This window comes from Meles meles, chromosome 18 (genome assembly GCF_922984935.1).
Source record: "Meles meles chromosome 18, mMelMel3.1 paternal haplotype, whole genome shotgun sequence".
NCBI lineage: Eukaryota > Metazoa > Chordata > Mammalia > Carnivora > Mustelidae > Meles > Meles meles.
The window spans coordinates 46,224,990-46,243,545 of record NC_060083.1 but is presented as its reverse complement, the minus strand read 5'-3'; the positions used below and the strand labels follow the sequence as shown (position 1 = coordinate 46,243,545).

The 18,556-nt window shown below is 39.9% G+C and overlaps 1 protein-coding gene across 6 annotated transcripts in view; it reads left to right on the top strand.

Annotated features, from left to right (window-relative positions):
- GJC1 (gap junction protein gamma 1) overlaps positions 1-18,556 on the top strand; it is a 44,369-nt gene that overhangs the window by 2,739 nt on the left and 23,074 nt on the right. The window contains exons 1-2 of one of the 6 annotated variants that reach the window (XM_045986629.1): positions 16,046-16,076; positions 18,037-18,183. The exons of 3 other annotated variants lie outside the window; for them this stretch is intronic. The gene's annotated coding sequence lies outside the window, so the exon portion shown is untranslated. Of the gene's footprint in view, positions 1-16,045; positions 16,077-17,822; positions 17,867-18,036; positions 18,184-18,556 lie in introns of those variants that run through there. 2 more of the 6 variants (XM_045986628.1, XM_045986626.1) reach the window with 2 other exon arrangements.

The following is an 18,556-nucleotide window of genomic DNA, read 5'->3' as shown; positions in this document are numbered from 1 at the left end:
GAGCATTTGAAACATCCTTTCTAAAAGCCAACGCTTTTAGCTTCTTTTTTGGGTTGTGTGACTTCAGAATTGGTTTTCTGTCTGTGTTAGGTAGCCACCACAGTTCTCTCAAAAAAAAAGCAAAGGACCCAGAGACTTTCAATTCAGTTCATGAAGGTAGAATTGACTTTCAGCCTTCAATCCAAAGGATTTAAGAAGCTAACATATCTTCAACATAACAATTTTACTTAAATACTATTCCCCTTAATAATTATTTTTATTCATATTTTATGTTTGTGTTAATTAGCAAAAGGGAAGGAATAGAGGGTCTGTCTCTGATTAGCGGCACCACCACCCTAACTCCAGGCTCTCCTATAAAGTCAGTAATTGGGATCCTAGAATACAAAATACATAATTAAAATCTAGAGTATCATAGTCTTAATAAATGAATAGTTTGTTCTATGCCTAATTCAGTGCAAAGAGATGAGTTCCAAAAAGCTGGGCTTTTTTTTTTTTTTTTTTTTTTTTTTTAAGATTTTATTTATTGGGCGCCTGGGTGGCTCAGTGGGTTAAGCCGCTGCCTTCGGCTCAGGTCATGATCTCAGGGTCCTGGGATCGAGTCCCGCATCGGACTCTCTGCTCAGCGGGGAGCCTGCTTCCCTCTCTCTCTCTATGCCTGCCTCTCAGCCTGCTTGTGATCTCTCTCTGTCAAATAAATAAATAAAATCTTCAAAAAAAAAAGATTTTATTTATTTATTTGACAGAGAGAGATCACAGGTAGATAGAGAGGCAGGCAGAGAGAGAGGGAAGCAGGCTCCCTGCTGAGCAGACAGCCCGATGTGGGGCTTGATCCCAGGACCTGAGATCATGACCTGAGCCGAAGGTAGCGGCTCAACCCACTGAGCCACCCAGGCGCCCCAAAGCTGGGCTTTTTATTTGAGGTTTGTACACATTTCAAAATAAATGAGCTGTGTTCTTTTTTTTTTTTTTTTTTTTTTTATTTGATAGACAGAGATCACAAGTAGGCAGAGAGGCAGGCAGAGAGAGAGGGGGGAATCAGGCTCCCTGCTGAGCAGACAGCCCGATGTGGGGCTTGATCCCAGGACCCTGAGATCATGACCTGAGCAGAAGGCAGAGGCTTAACCCGCTGAGCCACCCAGGCGCCCCTCCCTTTTTTTTCCCCCCCATTATCATTAGTCTGGATAGTTAGTGCAACTGGGAGTATAGTTTACTTCCAAATCGGTGCTTTCTTCTTTTTTACTTGCAAATGTATTTTTATTAATTGGTGCTTGTTGCATAGAAACATATGTGGCTCCTATCCAAAATATCTGAAGAAATTTAGGCAAAGAAAAACGGGATTACTTTTTTTTGTAGACCATTTCTTTGAGAATACATATGATAATAGATTTTGGTTGATATCATTAACCTAAAACACAGTTCAGAACTGTTGATATCAGCTAAGAGCCAACAATTTTCAGACATAACTACTGCAACTGATGAGTTTAGTTTTTGTGGGAATATAAGGACTTATTCTTTTAAGTCTGAGCATTGCTATTTTCTACTGCTCTTTAGAATGAATGACCAGACAGTATTGTCTGGCATACTGTAGTAGTACATTGTTGAATTTTGGAAACATTGTAGGGGTTGACAACCTTCAAGTTTGTCATTGAAACCTGTGTGTGGAATGTGTTCCCCAAAGGGTTTTTCCCCCCTAGGACACGGACGAGATCGCTTTGCAGATACCATTTTATTTCTGAGAAAAGAAGTGTTCTGTGGAATGAGTAGAGCCCTCAGTTAAAGTTTGTATTTTTGAGCTGTATTGCTTATAGCGTCAGCACAACTTGGACAAAAGTTCTCAGGTTCATTCATTTAGGGAAGTTTTTTGGTTTTTTTTCCATTCAGTTATTTTCGAGAATGCTCTAAGATGCTGAAGATGAATACTATGTGGTTTTTGCTCTCAAAATGCTTACAGTTTAGCATGATGAAAGGTTTAGAAATTTGGAAATTCTCTGAATATTTGAAACAAAAGAAATGTATAGGCTTTTGGAGTAAATTTTTGTTTTTTTCTGTATAGAGATGGAATAAACTTCATACATCCCTATTATCCTTTAATCTCTAAACTGGATGTTCAAGTTTTATATGGTTACAAGGATTATTTTCATCTACATCTTTGTATGATTTATCAGTTTTGACTGAGTTTATTGTTACTTAACTGAGTTATAACATTTGGGAGGGGTGTTCAGAATAAGGTAGATCTGAACTTTCTGTTTTTAGGGAATTCCATTTGATTCATTCTTTTTTTTTTTTTAAGATTTTATTTATTTATTTGTCAGAGAGAGAGAGACAGAGAGAAAGATCACAAGTAGGCAGAGAGGTAGGCAGAGGCAGAGGGAGAAGCAGGCTCCCCGCCGAGCAAGGAGCCCGATATGGGACTCGATCCCAGGACGCTAGGATCATGACCCAAGCCGAAGGCAGCCGCTCAACCAACTGAGCCACCCAGGCGTCCCCATTTGATTCATTCTTGAACCTCAGGTTCCTAAATGCCCATTTCAGAATAGGTGTTTATCTTATTTTTATTTCCATTTTTTAAGATTTTATTTACTGAGGTGCCTGGGTGGCACAGTTGGTTAAGCATCTGCCTTCAGCTCACATGAACCCAGAACCCTGGGATCAAGTCCTGCATTGGGCTCCTTGCTCAGTGGGGAGCCTGCTTCTCCTTCTGCCTGCTCTACCTGCTGCTCCCCTTGGTTGTGCTGTCTGACAAATAAATAAATAAAAATCTTTTTTAAAAAAATATTTATTTATTTGAGAGAGCTTGCATGTGATGAGCACAAGGTGGGAGGGGCAGAGGGAGCAGCAGACTCCCAGGAAGCCAGACATAGGGCTCAATCCCGGGACTCTGAGATCATGACCTGAGTGGAAGGCGGACACTTAACCAACTGAGCCACTCAGGCATCCCAACAGGTGTTTATTTCTATTCAAAAATTTCTTCCTGAAGTACTTTTTATCTCCTGGCTTCTGATTTTAACACCTTGCTCTCTGGCTATTCCTTCAAGTCCCCTTGGCCGCTGCCTGCCATCCTCTTCTACCAGATTTTATTTTTTTTTTTTTTTAAGATTTTATTCATTCATGAGAGAGAGGCAGAGAGAGAAGCAGGCTGCCTGCAGGGTGCCCAATGAGGGACTTGATCCCAGAAGCCTGGGATCAAGACCTTAGCCTGAGCCGAAGGCAGAGGCTTAACCGACTGAGCCACTCAGGTGCCCCTCTACCAGATATTTAATTGATGGACTTTCTCAAGTCTTGGTCCTCTGATTTCATCCATTCTGTGGCTTCAGTTACAATACGTATTTTGAATGCTCCCAAATTTTTGTCTGCCTTCCAAACTTCTTTTCTGATCCCAGCTGTCTGCTCAACATCTGTACTTACTTTCAAGAGACACTTTGCATCGAGATGCCCAGACTGACCTCTTGATCTTTGCTCCAGACCTAGACCTTCTCCACTGTACTATTTAATTAAGTGGCTGGTATCAACAACTTACTGAGGCCAGACTTGTGATTTTTCTCTACCTTTAGTCTCTCCATCCTAGTCTAGGTCATCTTTTCCTAGGATTATTACAGTCAATTATAAATGGTCTTTCCACATTCACTCTTGTTTTTAAAAGGGGGGGGGTTAGTATGAGATATTTAAGATAGAAAAAGTAATAAGTAATACTATAGTAAATACTTAACATAACCACCTTGCAGCTTAGGAAAATAAAATATTGCCAGTAAAATTCAGGTGTTTCCCCACCTGGTTGCATCCTACTTTCCCCAACCTCCATTGTAGACCTCCTTGCCAGAGGTAATTACTAATTGAATTTATTTTTATTTATTTTTTTAAGATTTTATATATTTATTTAATTGACAGAGAGAGACAGTGAGAGAGAGAAGACAAGTAGAGGGAGTGGGAGGGGAGAAGCGGGCTTCCTGCTGAGCAGGGAGCCCGATGCAGGGCTCCCCTGGGATCACCACCAGAGCCAAAGGCAGATTCTTAACCAGCTGAGCCACCCAGGCACCCCACTAATTGAATTTATTACTCCTTTGCATTTCTTTGTACTTTTACTACAGACATATATGCCCTAAGCAGTATATCCTCATCTTTTCTTCTCACAACAGCTAGAATTGTCTTTATAAAACAAATTTAACCAAGTCACTTACCTGAAAACTTCTGTTTTCCTTTTAAGACTTTCCCTCTTCATTTAACAAGGTGTGAGCTGGCCTTGCTTACTGCTCTAGCATCATGTCTTTGTACTCACCTTCTTATTACGAGTGGTCTGGCTTGCTGATCTTGCTGATCTTTTTTTTTTTTTTTCCCCCTCCTCCCTGCCCCCCTCCCCTTATTCCTTAGAGGTTCAAAGCTTGGGGCGCCTGGGTGGCTCAGTGGGTTAAGCCTCTGCCTTCAGCTCGGGTCATGGTCTCAGGGTCCTGGGATCGAGCCCCGCATCGGGCTCTCTGCTTGGCGGGGAGCCTGCTTCCCCCCCCCCCCCTCTCTGCCTGCCTCTCTGCCTACTTGTGATCTCTGTCTGTCAAATAAATAAATAAATAAAAATCTAAAAAAAAAAAAAAAAAAAAAAAAAAAGCTCACCCAAGGCCTTTGGACATGGAGTAGCTAATTCTTCTGCCTGGGAGGTGGCTCCTCAGTTCTTCAAAATATGCTTAAATAGCAGTTTTGTGGAGAAATCTTCTGATCCTCCTCGATTCAGTTAATAGCATGCTATACTTCTCTTTTATAGGGTTTATCACCATTCTGATTAATTATTTGTATAATGCCTATTTCACCATTAGTCTGTTCTTTATATTTCATAAAGTCGAGAGTAATATCTGTCTTGGGCAGCCCAGCATCACAGCACCTAGCTCGTAGTTTGTATCTGTATTCAACAATTACTTGAGTGCTTTCGAATTATTGTAATTGCTGATAGTAGCAAAGAACTTCTGACAAAGCTTTTGTTCTTCTAATTAGAAGTCTCGTTATTGGGGCACCGGGGTGGTGCAGTCAGTTGAGCATAGTTATGATGAGGTTGTAAGATTGAGCTTCACATCAGGCTCTGAGCTCAGTGCGGAGTCTATTGAGTTTCTCTCTCTCCCTCTCCCTTTGTCCCTCACCCACTCACTCTCAAATAAGTAAATAAATAAAATCTTTATTAAAAAAGAAAAGAAGAAGCCTCATTATTTTATGGCTTTTTTTTTTTTTTTTTTTTTTGCTCTGTTGGTCTTATATGCTAATATAGTGTTAGTTCCTTGGTAAATATTTATTGATGTAAACTTGCTAATAGCTATGGCCTGAGCAATCTTCAGTAGTTTTAGTAGACTAGAAACACAGTGGTCACCACTGGTATAATATACAGAATGGGTACACTTGCCTTCCAGGAAAATAATCATAGCTGGCTTAGGCAGGCTGTCAGATGTAATAAAGAAATTGAAGATTAGGTTTTTCTTTGACATTCTGTACCTAGTTCTGATTTTCATTTCTTCTTCCTATTTGCTGGGCCAAGCTTCAGTGTACTTAATGTCCCAAGAAACTGGGACAGTTTATACATTACAGCCAATGTTGATAGTTTCGCACTTGAGTATTTTACTTCGTAGACTTTTTTTTTTTTTTTTTGACAAAGATCACAAGTAGGCAGAGATGCAGGCAGAGAGAGAGAGGAGGAAGCAGGCTCCCCGCTTCCTGAGCAGAGAGCCCGATGCAGGGTGCAATCCCAGGACCTTAGATCATGACCTGAGCCGAAGGCAGAGGCTTTAAACCCATTGAGCCACCTAGGCGCCCCTGTAGACTTTTTTAAACATTGCTTTTTGGGGGGGCGTCTGAGTGTCTTGGTCATTAGGCGTCTGCCTTCGGCTTGGGTGGTGGTCCCAGGGTCCTGGGATTGAGCTCCACATGGGGCTCTCTGCTCCTCGAGAAGCCTGCTTCTCCCTCTCCCTCTGCTTCTGCCCTGCTTGTGTTTCCTCCCTCACTGTGTCTCTCTCTGTCAGATAAATAAATAAAATCTTTACAAAAGGATTTTTTTTAATTGCTTTTTTGGAGTAGGTAATGTATTAGATATTATAAAATCCCAAAGGTATAAAAGGATTTGCAGTGAAAAGTAAGTCTTCCTTTATTCTCTTCTCATTCATTTTCTTTCTGCTGAAGCAATTATTACTTACCCATTTTTGTGAATTCCTTTAGCAGTATCCATGGACTCAGTAATTCTCCACACATACACATAAATGGTAGCATACTATATGCACTGTTCTACAGCCTGCATTGTTGGCTAATATAGCTTAGTTTATTTCATATCATTAGAGATAGAGGTGTCTCATACTTTTTGACTACGAGGTGTGCTGTAATTTGTTTACCCAGTCCCTTCCTGATAGACTTTTAAATTTTTTCCAGCACGTTATCAACAGTGCTACAGTGAATATTCTATGTCTGTAAGCATATTTATTAGATGAACATTCAGAATTGGAATTGCTGGGTCAAAAAGGGTGTGTGTTCTTCATATAACCAGTTCACCTCACCGTATACCCTATTCTGTGTTCTTCCTTATCAGTGATTGGCTGTCAGTTCTTAAATTTTTTCCAATTGGATAAATAAAAAGTAGTATGTTGCTGTAGTTTTAATTTGGAAGTCTGTAATTACAAGTGATATTATGTATCTTCTCATATCATTAAAAACCATTTATATTTCTAGGGCACCATAGGCAGTTGAGCATCTGCTTCGGCTGAGGTCATGATCCCAGGGTCCTGGGACTGACCCCCATGTGGGGCTCCCTGCTTAGTGGGAGTCTGCTTCTCTCTCTTCTCCCCTCTTGTGCTCTCTCTCGCTATCTCTGTCACTAACTGTCTCTCTTTCAAATAAATAAAATCTTTAAAAAAAATTTATATTTCTTTTTCTGAGACCTCTATCCATTGCACATTTTTCTATTGAGTGGTCTTTATTATTATTTTTTCTTAAAAGATTTTATTTATTTATTTGACAGATCACAAGTAGGCAGGGAAGCAGGCAGAGAGAGAGGGGGAAGCAGGCTCCCTGCTTAGCAGAGAGCCCAATGTGGGGCTTGATCCCAGGACCGTGAGATCATGACCTGAGCCAAAGGCAGCGGCTTAACCCACTGAGCCACCCAGCCACCCTTTTTTATTTTTGATATTAGAGTTCTTTATGTGTTAGAGAAATAAAGCCTTTTATTCTGAGAGCTGCAAATCACTTTAAGCATTCAGTATATCTTTTGAGTTGTTTACAGTATTTATTTCTTGCTTTCCAAAAATTACATTGTGTATAATTGAATTTGTCATTTATTTCATTTGACTTTTAGGTTTTTGTATCATTTTAGAAGTCTTCTCTACAGGGCGCCTGGGTGGCCGGTGGGTTAAATCCTCTGCCTTCAGCTCAGGTCATGATCCCAGGGTCCTGGGATTGAGCCCTGCATCGGGCTCTCTGCTCAGCGGGAAGCCTGCTTCCTCCTCTCTCTCTGCCTACTTGAGATCTCTGTCTGATAAAGAAATAAATAAATAAAAGAAGTCTTCTCAGATTATCAAGGAAAAAAAAATGTTCATGATTTTTTCTAACTGCCATTGTTTTTAATTTAATTTTTATTTCTTTAAAGGTGTGCTTGGCATATTAGTAAGCCCTCAGTATGTGTTAATTTTTTTTTTTTTTAAGATTTTATTTATCCATTTGAGACCGAGAGATACAAAGAGAGAGCATGAGTAGGGGGAGGAAGAGGAAGAAGCAGACTCCCCTCTTTGCCAGGAGCCCACTGTGGGGCTCCATCCCAGGACCCCAGGATCATGACCTGAGCTGAAGGCAGATGCTTAACCATCTGAGCCACCCAGGCACCCTGTTTTTAACTTTAAATCCTTGTTTCATCTGGAATTTATTTATTTGACAGAGAGAGAGAGAAAGCGAGAGAGGGAACATAAGCAGGGGGAGTGGGAGAAGGACAAGCAGGCTTCCCACTGAGCAGGGAGCCCATGCAGGGCTCTATCCCAGGACCCTGGGATAATGACCTGAGCCAAGGCAGACGTTTAACAACTGAGCCACCCAGGTGCCCATCATCTGGAATTTAAAGACCCAACTTTAATTTTTTCCAGAGAGCTACCCATGGTAGTTTATTACCATTTATTAAATATTCCATGTTTTGTCCATTGCTTTGAAATGCCACCTTATCATACATTACATTTCCAGATGTATTTTGATCTTCTGGACTTTGTGTTATGTTCCATTCCATTGATCTATTGATCTTTTTGCCAGTTCCACCTTTTAAAATGATTAGTTTTATAATCTATATCTAGAGAAGCTTGTATGCCCTCTTACTCTTTAAGAAAAGTTCCCAAATGGGGCGCCTAGGTGGCTCAGTTGTTAAGGGTCTGTCTTTGGCTCTGGTCGTTATCACAGGGACCTAGGATCAAGCCCCATGTTAGGCTCCCTGCTCAGCGGAAAGCCTGCTTCTCCCTCTCTCACTCTCCCTGCTTGTGTTTCCTCTCTCGCTTTCTCTCTATCAAATAAGTAAATTAAATCTCAAAAAAAGGAAAAAGTTCCCAACCATTCTTAACTTTATTTTTCATGTCAAATGTGTTTATTCGTTCTTTGATTTATTTAAGTTTATTTTTTTAAGTAATCTCAACACCCTATGTGGGCTCAAATGCACGACCCCGCAGATCAAAGCTACATGCTCTTCTGACTGAGCCAGCCAGGCACCCCTACACGTTAAATTTAGAATCAGTTTGTCTGCTTCCTAAGAAATCTGATTGGCATTTTTAGAAATCAAGGTTGCATTACATTTTAGATCAGTTTTAGGAAAACTAATATCTTATGATGGCTTTTGTATCCAAGAATATGTAATATTTTAAGCTTTTTTTTTTTCTTTTAAGATTTTTTTATTCATTTATTTGACAGAAAGAGCCGGAGCGCACAGGCAGGGGTTAGCAGCAGAGGGAGAGGGAGAAGAAGCATGCTCCCTGCTGTGCTGGGAGCTGGATGCTGGGCTCAACCTCAGGATCTTAGGATCATGACCCGAGCCGAAGGCAGTTGCTTAACCAACTGAGCCACCCAGGCGCCCAGTTTTCAGTCTTTTAAGCATTTTTTAAAAAAATTTTTTTAAGATTTTAAAAAAATTTTTAATTTATTTGACAGAGAGAGAGATCACAAATAGGCAGAGAGGCAGGCAGACAGAGGGGGAAGCAGGTTCCCAACTGAGCAGAGAGCCGGATGCCGGGCTTGATCCCAGGACCCTGAGATCGTGACCCAAGCCGAAGGCAGAGGCTTAACCCACTGAGCCACCCAGGTGCCCCTAGAGCTTACTTTTAAAAAAAGAAAAAATTTCCTGCTGTATTTTATTTATGCGCCACAGAAAACTGTTGGTTTTTGTTTTTTTTTTCTTTGTGGTTTGAAATTACATACATACTGGCATGGTTTTTTGAGGTAGGAAAATGGAGATGAAATCTGTGCTCAGAATAGTGGTCTTATTAGATTCCAGTTTAGCTAATCTTCAAAGCCTTAAAGTAATAGATGATTTGTTTTAAATAATCAGCATGTTAGCATTTAGTATTTTCTCTCAGGAGAAATCTCTTGGGTTTATACTGAATCTCATGGGCATTTCTTAGCCCAACAGAAGAATCCTTGATATGAAGGAGAAAAAAATGGAGTGGAGTGATTAGGACAGAAAGTATGAATTTTATAACATTTTCACATGTCAAATAAAGATTTACTAGAACCCACTTATAATAGAGACTGGGAGGCGCCTGGGGGCTTGGTTGGTTAAGCAGCTGACTTTGGCTCAGGTCACCATCTCAGGGTCCTAGGATCAAGCCCTGAGTCAGGACTCCCAGCTCAGCAGGGAGCCTGCTTGTTCCTCTCCCTCTGCCCCTCTCCCTGCTCCTGTGCATGCTCACTTGCTATCTCGCTCTCTTAAATAAATAACATTTTAAAAAAGAAATAATGGAGACTGGTTAAGTTTTGATGGCATTTTAATAATCATTTCCCCAAATAAGGTAACTCTTTCCAAATACTCAGTAGCAGACATTCAATAAGCAGCAGGTAGCAATGGCAACAACTGTATATTTCAAGGGACTGTTGGATGTGTTAATTTTCCATGTTGTTTCTGGACCATTTTTAAATCTATCTATTTATTTATTTGAGATAGAGAGGGAGGGAGCATGAGCAGGGAGAAGGGTTGGAGGGAGAAGGAGGAGCAGACTCCCTGCTGAGCAGTGAACCTGATATGGGGCTCTATCCCAGGACTCCAAAATTGTGACCCAAGCTGAAGTCAGACACCCAACCAAGTGAGCCACTCAGGCACCCCTTGATAATTTTATAGTGTTTCTAAAGGAATGGAAAGAGCAATATCATGATATAATAAGCTGCGATATATGACATCATGTCAGAATACTAGTCTTCTGGGGTGACTGGCTGGCTCAGTTGGTAGAGCACCTGACGCTTGATCTAAGGGTCATGAGTTTGAACCTCACATTGGATGTAGAGATTGCTTAAATAAATAAACTTTTTTAAAACTTAAAAAAAAAGAATAGTGCTATCTTTTGATATATCCTTACAAATTACGAATTACCTTCTAGACTGTTTTACTCTGGAGTGGAATTTTATGTAAGTTCTGTCTTGGACCCCTTTATGCAGGGGGGTGTAGTAACTGTATCAAAGGTTTTATGAGATAGTTAACACTTTTCTGTGATATACCCATTACTTAATTAGGTTTTTATGAATGTGTGCAAATAGGAAATTTGTGCCCTGACCTACTTTTTTAAATTTCCCTCAGGGCTTTTGTTGCATAGAGAAAAGCTTTTCCAACTCCTTTATTACATGTTTGTTATAGAAAATACTGAAAAGCAAATAGAAATTGTTCAAAGGCCATTGTCAATGTTGATGTATTTCCATTCAGACATATTATTACTGGAGGGCTTTTGTTTGGTTGGTTTTTGTCTCTGCTACATAGGAGCATTTTCTTTTTTTTTTTTTTTTTTTAAAGATTTTATTTATTTATTTGACAGAGAGAGATACAAGTAGGCAGAGAGGCAGGCAGAGAGAGTGAGAGGGAAGCAGGCTCCCTGCCAAGCAGAGAGCCCGATGCGGGACTCGATCCCAGGACCCCGAGATCATGACCTGAGCCGAAGGCAGCGGCTTAAACCACTGAGCCACCCAGGCGCCCCATAGGAGCATTTTCTTACATGATGAAATATTCTTTTTAAACAGGCCACAAATTGACAGGCTTTATTCAGCCAATAAGATTATCTGGCTCAATATTATTTAAATGTTGGGTTACGTGTGTGGTGCAGTCAGTTAAGTGTCCAATTCTGGATTTTGGCTCAGGTCATGGTCTCAGGGTTTTGAGATCAGGCTCTGCACTGGGCATGGAGCCTGCTTAAGATTCTCTCTCTCCCTCTGCATCTCCCCTCCCCTGCAAAATATATATAATATATACTTTATAATATATAGTAATTTATATATATTATAGTTAGTTGCTGACATGAACGAAAAGGAGACAAGAAAGAATGTAAATTGATACAACCCTCTTTGGAAAAGTACTAACCTATGGAAGCTGACATGACATAGCTTCTAGGTATTCAACAGGAATTCATACACGGATTCACCAGAAGACATACATGGAATGTTCATAGTAGCATTATTCATAATATTCAAAACTGGAAACTGCTCAAATGCCCATCCCCAGTAGAATGGATACATTGTGATACATTCACACAATAGTAATAAAGTAAAGAGAAGAGAATGAACAGACTAGAGCTAAACTCAACAAAATTGGTGACTCTCAACAGATGTTGAACAAAAGAAGTCAGACACAAAAAAGAGTATATTCTTTGTGATTCTGATACAAGAAAGCCCATTTTGTATGATTCCATTTATATTAAGTTCAAGAACAGGTAAACAAGTGGGTCTCAATGTGGTATAATATTGTACCCCAAGGGGGATTTGGCAATGTGTAGAGACATCTTTGGTTGCCACAACTAGAAGAGACCAGGAATGCTGCAGAACACCCTACAGTTCATAGGACAGTCTCTTAAAACAAACAACTATTCCTGGGCTAAACTTTCATATACTGTTGGAGAAAGGATGGTGGTTTCCCTTGGGTGTGATTGTGGCTGTGGGTAGATGGTAATGTTCTTGATTTTAGTGCTGGTTACAGGGGTATGTTCGGTTTGTGACAATTCACTGAACTGCATGCTTACACCTTTCTCTAGTTATTTTCCACTTCAGTCAAAAATTAAAAAAAAAAAAAATCAGGGCACCTGGATGGCTTAGTTAGTTAAGGGTCTGCTTTCGGGTCAGGTTATGATCCCAGGGTCCTGAGATCAAGCCCCACGTCAGGCTCGGTGGGGAGTCTGCTTCTCTCTCTGCCTCCCCCTGCTTGTGCTGGTGTTTTCTCTCTCAAACAAAATCTTTTAAATAATTTAATTTTTAAAAATTGTAAAAAATCAGACTTGACATAAACATCCAGGTCAAAGACTTTTAGAAGATATGAAAGTCGGGGCGCCTGGGTGGCTCAGTGGGTTAAACCTCTGCCTTCGGCTCAGGTCATGATCTCAGGGTCCTGGGATCGAGCCCCACATCTGCTCAGCGGGGAGCCTGCTTCCCCCCCAATCCCCTGCCTGCCTCTCTGCCTACTTGTGATCTCTCTCTCTCTCTCTCTGTCAAATAAATAAATAAATAATCTTAAAAAAAAAAAAATATGAAAGTCTTGAGGTGCCTGGGTAGCTCAGCTGGTTGAACGTCTGACTCTTGGTTTTGGCTCCGATCAGGATCTCATGGGTTGTGAGATCAAGCCCCAGGTCGTCCTCCCTGCTCAGCAGGCAGTCTACTTGAAGAGTCTCTCCCTCTGCCCTTTCCCACACTTGCATGCACATGCTCTCTCTCTCCCCTCAAAAAATAAATAAATCTTTTTTTTTTTCCTAAAGATTTTATTTATTTATTTGACAGAGAGAGATCACAAGTAGATAGAGAGGCAGGCAGAGAGAGAGAGAGGGAAGCAGGCTCCCTGCTGAGCAAAGAGCCCGATGCGGGACTCGATCCCAGGACCCCGAGATCATGACCTGAGCCGAAGGCAGCGGCTTAACCCACTGAGCCACCCAAGCGCCCAAATCTTTTTTTTTTTTTAATAAAGATTTTATTTATTTATTTGACAGAGAGAGAGATGGTGAGAGAGAGAACACAAGCAGGATGAGTGGGAAGGTGAGAAGCAGACTTCCCGCTGAGCTGGGAGTCTGATGCGGGGCTCAGTCCTGGGACTCTGGGTTCATGACCCGAACCAAAGGCAGGCGCTTAATGACTGAGCCACCTAGGCGCCCCAAATAAATAAATTTAAAAAAAAAAAGAAAGAAAGGTATGACGGTCTGGTAGCTCCATAGCTGTAGCTAATAAGCAGTAAGCCCCCACTTTGGTTGGTATTTTTTCCAGGCCCCATTTTCCTATTTTGGTTACTTTCATCTCATCACTGGTATCTAGATGTTTAAAAAATACCTTAAATAGCTTGGGTGAGATATAATTCATACCCCGTACAGTTAACCTATTTAAAGTGTACAATTCAAAATTTTCAGTGTATTAACAGGGTTGGGTAGCCATCGGCACAATTTAATTTTAGAATATTTTCATTGTCCAAAAAGAAACCCCCTACTTACTAGGGATCACTCCCTGTTTCCCCCTGCCCCATCCTTTTCAGATCTAGGCAACCACTAGTCTATTTTTTTTTGTCTTTAGATAATTGTATACATTTGAATTTTGTGATCTCTAAAACTATTTATAGTAGTTGTGCAGTATTTTGTCATGAGGTTATATCCTAAATTGCATAAAATTTGTCTTATTTTTGGTCATTTATTTTAGATAAATTACTAGATGTGAAGTTACTGATCAAAGTATATAAACACCTTAATATTTTCTTTTTTTTCTAAGTTTTTTTTTTTTTTTTTTTTTTTTTTTTAAGTAGTCTCTGTACCCAGCGTGGGGCTTGAACCCACGACCCCAAGGTAAGAGTCGCATGCTCTTCTGATTGAGCCTGCCAGGCACCCCAGAATGTAAACACTTTAAAGTTCCCAGTAAGATTTACCACAGTGCCTCCCAGAGAGGTTATACCAGACTGCCCTCACCATCAGTGGATGATAGTATTTTTTTTTTTTGCAAATTTTATGCTGTGAACCTAGTCCTGCTGGAAATGTTACACATTTTTTGTTTTGTCTTTGAGGTGTTCATCTCCTAGAGTGATTATTATTCAGACAGTTGATCTGACCTAAACTCAAGCTGTTTTGGGTAAGTGTACCAATACTGTCCTTTTTTACATGAAGATAGTACCACTTAGGATGTGAATGAATGCATTATTCCCAGGTTCCTCATACTTCTCCAGCTGGTTCCTGAAGGTTCTTAGATTCAAATAGAGTGGCTTTTTGCCAGCACAAATTGACACTTCAGCCCACAGTGATGTATTTTGTATCCTTGTTGGTTAATAGAGCCAAGATTTCAAAATACATTCTCTCTACTAGGTTTTATAATTCGACTCACAACAAATTATATTGTGTTTCTCAAATACTGTCCATAGCCAAGAGCTCTTTTGAAAACAAGTTGTTTTTATGTTTGTAATACGTAGATTACTGTTTGCTAGTGAACTGCCATAATGCTTTTGCTTGGAAATTGTCACTAGCTAGTTATTAAACATCTATTACCGCTCATGCAGAATTAACTTCCACTTAAAACATTCCAGTTTAACAAAACTTCATTGTAAACCCTTTAATTGATTCCTTGTCTCTGTACATAAAGCAGTCTCATTCAGGAGTGTGAGTCACTAGCACGATTCTTAGTGGATTGCTCAGCTTGTGACCCAGGATACCCAGATAGTTAATATTTTAGAATCATGGTGAGTCGGTATTGAAATCTTTTAGCTTGATTCAGCCACAGATTTTCTGGAATGACTTGTTTGGGAAGTGCCTTCTTGACAATTTGACATCTTATCATTGTTAATTTCACTGCAGTTAGTTCACCTCTTTCTTGCTCCCTAGAGTTCTGAATTCCACATAATTTGTTGGGTTTTTTTTTTTTTTTATTCTGCCTGAGGTGATTTTCATCAAATGTTAATAAACAGGATCTTAGAAATCATCTGATATTCTCCACTTATTTTACAAATAAAAAAATGGAAAGAAATATTCCTGAAGCGCCTGTTAAAAATCTCTTGGCTCCTAGTTCAGTGCTTACTTCATCTCGGTTTCATAAAATTCAACATTAGGAATGACTGTTCTAGAAAATTAATTTTAGTTCATCCTGGACTTCATTTTTATTTTAAAAAGAAACTAAGATTTTAAAATCTGGCTTATGATAGGTTTGGGGTATTGTTTGTTTTTTTAATTAGAAGGAGATTAAAACTTGGCTCTGACCCATTGGGACTTCGTTGTTGTATTTGCAAAACATTTAGAATAGCACTACCTACTTTAAAATTTTTAATTTCCTGGTTATAATAGTTTAGTAAGATTAAAAATTGAAAAGGGGCAAGTTACTGGGTTTTTTAATTGTTGATCTGGAACCCTTGGGAGCTTTTTTAACATAAATACTAGAGAATCATTTCCAAAGATATAGATATATATATATATATATATATTAAAGTGATATTTTTAGATTAACAGTTGTTTTTTTGTGGCCAACATAGTAGTGAAGAGCTTGCAGTGGAAAAAATGAATCAGATAAACTGAAAAGTAAAGCATTTCCCTGTAGTGTCACTATACTCTAAAATGTTTAAACTGTAACAGATGATTCTAGTTAGCTTCCTCTGCTCCTTTGTTGCTTGGCATATATAACTGTATATTAAATATCTCTTGAATACAACTGTAGTTTTTTAAAAAAGTGTTTGTAAATTTCCTATAAACTGCTAGATTGCAAGCTTCTTGATGGTAGGTGAGTACCAATTGCGTGAATGAATTTTAGTCTAAAACTTTTTTTATTTTATTTTATTTATTTATTTGAGGGAGAGGGAGACGAAGGCTCCCCACTGAGCAGGGAGCCCAACTTAGGCTGGATCCCAGGACGCTGGAGTCATGACCTGAGCTGAAGACAGATGCTTAACTGACTGAGCCATTCAGGTGCCCCATCGTCTAAAACTTTCTTTATCCTTTTTTATTGTGGTAAAATATACTTAACATAAAATTTATCATTTTAACCATTTTTTTAAGTGTATAGTTCTGTGGCATTAAGTAAATTTACATCATTATGCAACCATCTTCCCAACTTCTGAATCTTACCAACAGAAACTGTACCTATTAAACATAGTTCCCTGTTCCTCTCAGCTCCTGGCAATCACCATTTTATTTTGTTTCTATGAATTTGCTTATTGTAGCTATTTCATGTAAGTGGAATCATATAACATTTGTCCTGTTGTGACTGACTTCTTTCACTTGGCATAATTTTGTCAAGCTTCATCCATGTTTCAGAATTTCCTTCCTTTCAAGGCTGAAGAACATTCCATTGTATATTAACGAGATGTACTATTTTGTTTTTTCATCTGGCAGTGGACACTTGGGTTGCTTCTTACCTTTTTTGGCCCTTGTGCATAATTCCGTGAACATTAGTATACACAATCTGTTTGAGTCCCTGCTTTTGTTTCTTTGGGTATATACCCAGAAGGAGAATTGCTGGATCATATGGTAGTTGTATATTTAGTATTTTGGGGAAATTATCGCCATACTGTTTTCTCTGTAGCAGCCGCACCATTTTAGATTCCCAGCGAAGGGTTCACTTTCTCCACAGCTTTGTCAGCACTTGTTCTGTTCTTGTTCTGTAATACACATTCTGCTGGGTGATGTGATGTGGTATCTTATCCGTTGTTTGTCTGTTTTCAGATTTTGTTTTGGGATGCCTGGGTGGCTCAGTTGATTAAGCAGCTGCCTTCGGCTCAGGTCATGATCCCAGCGTCCTGGGATCGAGTCCCACATCAGGCTCCTTGCTCGTCAGGGAGCCTGCTTCGCCCTCTGCCTCTGCCTGCAACTCTGTCTGCCTGTGCTTGCGCTTTCTCTCTCTCTCTCTCTGATAAATAAATAAAATCTTTTTTTTTTTTTTTAAGATTTTCTTTATTTGTTTGTCAGAGAGAGAGTGCGAGTGAACAAGTAGGGGGTCATGGCAGGGCAGAGGGAGAAGCCGGGTCCTTGCTGAGCAGGCAGCCTGATGTGGACTCTATCCCAGGCGCCCCAGTTTAAACTCTTATTAACCCAAACTTTGTTTCTTAAAAAATATATTGAAATCGGGGCACCTGGGTGGCTCAGTGGGTTAAAGCCTCTGCCTTCGGCTCAAGTCATGATCCCAGGGTCCTAGGATGGAACCCCACATCAGGTTCTCTGCTCTGCGGGAGCCTGCTTCTTCCTCTCTCTTTCTCTCTCTGCCTGCCTCTCTGCCTACTTGTGATCTCTGTCTGTCAAATAAATAAATAAAATCTTTTAAAAATATATATATTGAAATCATTGGTGAGGGAGTGAGGAAACCAGCATTCTCATACTCCAATAGTGGAGATATAAGTAGATACCAGCTTTTTGGAGGGGTAATTTGGTAATACAGATAAAAAGCTTTAGAATTTTTGAAGAGATAGTGGGCAAAAAAGTTGACCTTTTCTTGTAAACACACACACACACTGCCTCTCTGCCCTCTTGTGATTTAAATAAAATCTTAAAAAAAAAAATTAGTCTCTTCCCTTCTCTGAGGTTTTTGGGGGGTTTTTTTGTTTTGTTTAAGATTTTATTTATTTGTTTGTTTGTTTGACTTGAACAAGCACAAGGATGGGGAGCAACAGGCAGAGGGAGAGGGAGAAGCAGGCTACCTGCTGAGCAGAGAACCTGATGCGGGGCTCCATCCCAGGACCCTGGAATCATGACCTGAGTGAAAGGTAGACACTTAGCCGACTGAGTCACCCAGGCACTTCCTTCTCTGAGTGTTTTCACATTTCTTACTTTTACACTGTTCATTGTATTCTGTCCTGAAATATGATTGTATCAGTGAACATGATTTACATTTTCTCCTTCATGTGTATTTATTCAAATCTTCTGTTTAATATAGCACACATTCATTGAGCGCTTTTTGTGTCCTGGACAGCATACTCAGAGCTAAGTGTCCAGAAAATTTAAAGAAACATAGACTTTCCAGACATCAAGGAACTCCTATTCCAGCAGAAGAAACCAGTATCGCTAATGTTGATTTAATAGAGTAAGTCCTGATATTGGGGGAATGAAGAATTATTATGGGCTTGGGGGGGTGGTTATTTGAGGAGGTCAAGGAAACTTGAAGTGACCTTCGATTAGATCTTAAAGGATGAAATTTTTCCAGGGAAGAAATTGTGAAAGACATTTTAAAGCGGAGGAGGGTTGCCTGCCTGGCTTAGTTGGTAGAGCATGCAACTTGTGATCTCAGGGTGGGAGTAGAGAATACTTAAGAAGGTTGAAGAAAAGTCAATGACAGAGATTTAAATTTATTTATTTATTTTTATTTATTTGAGAGAGGGAACACAAGCAGGGGGAGTGTGAGAGGCAGTGTGGGGAGGCGGACACTTAACTGACTGAGCCACCCAGGTACCTCAGGG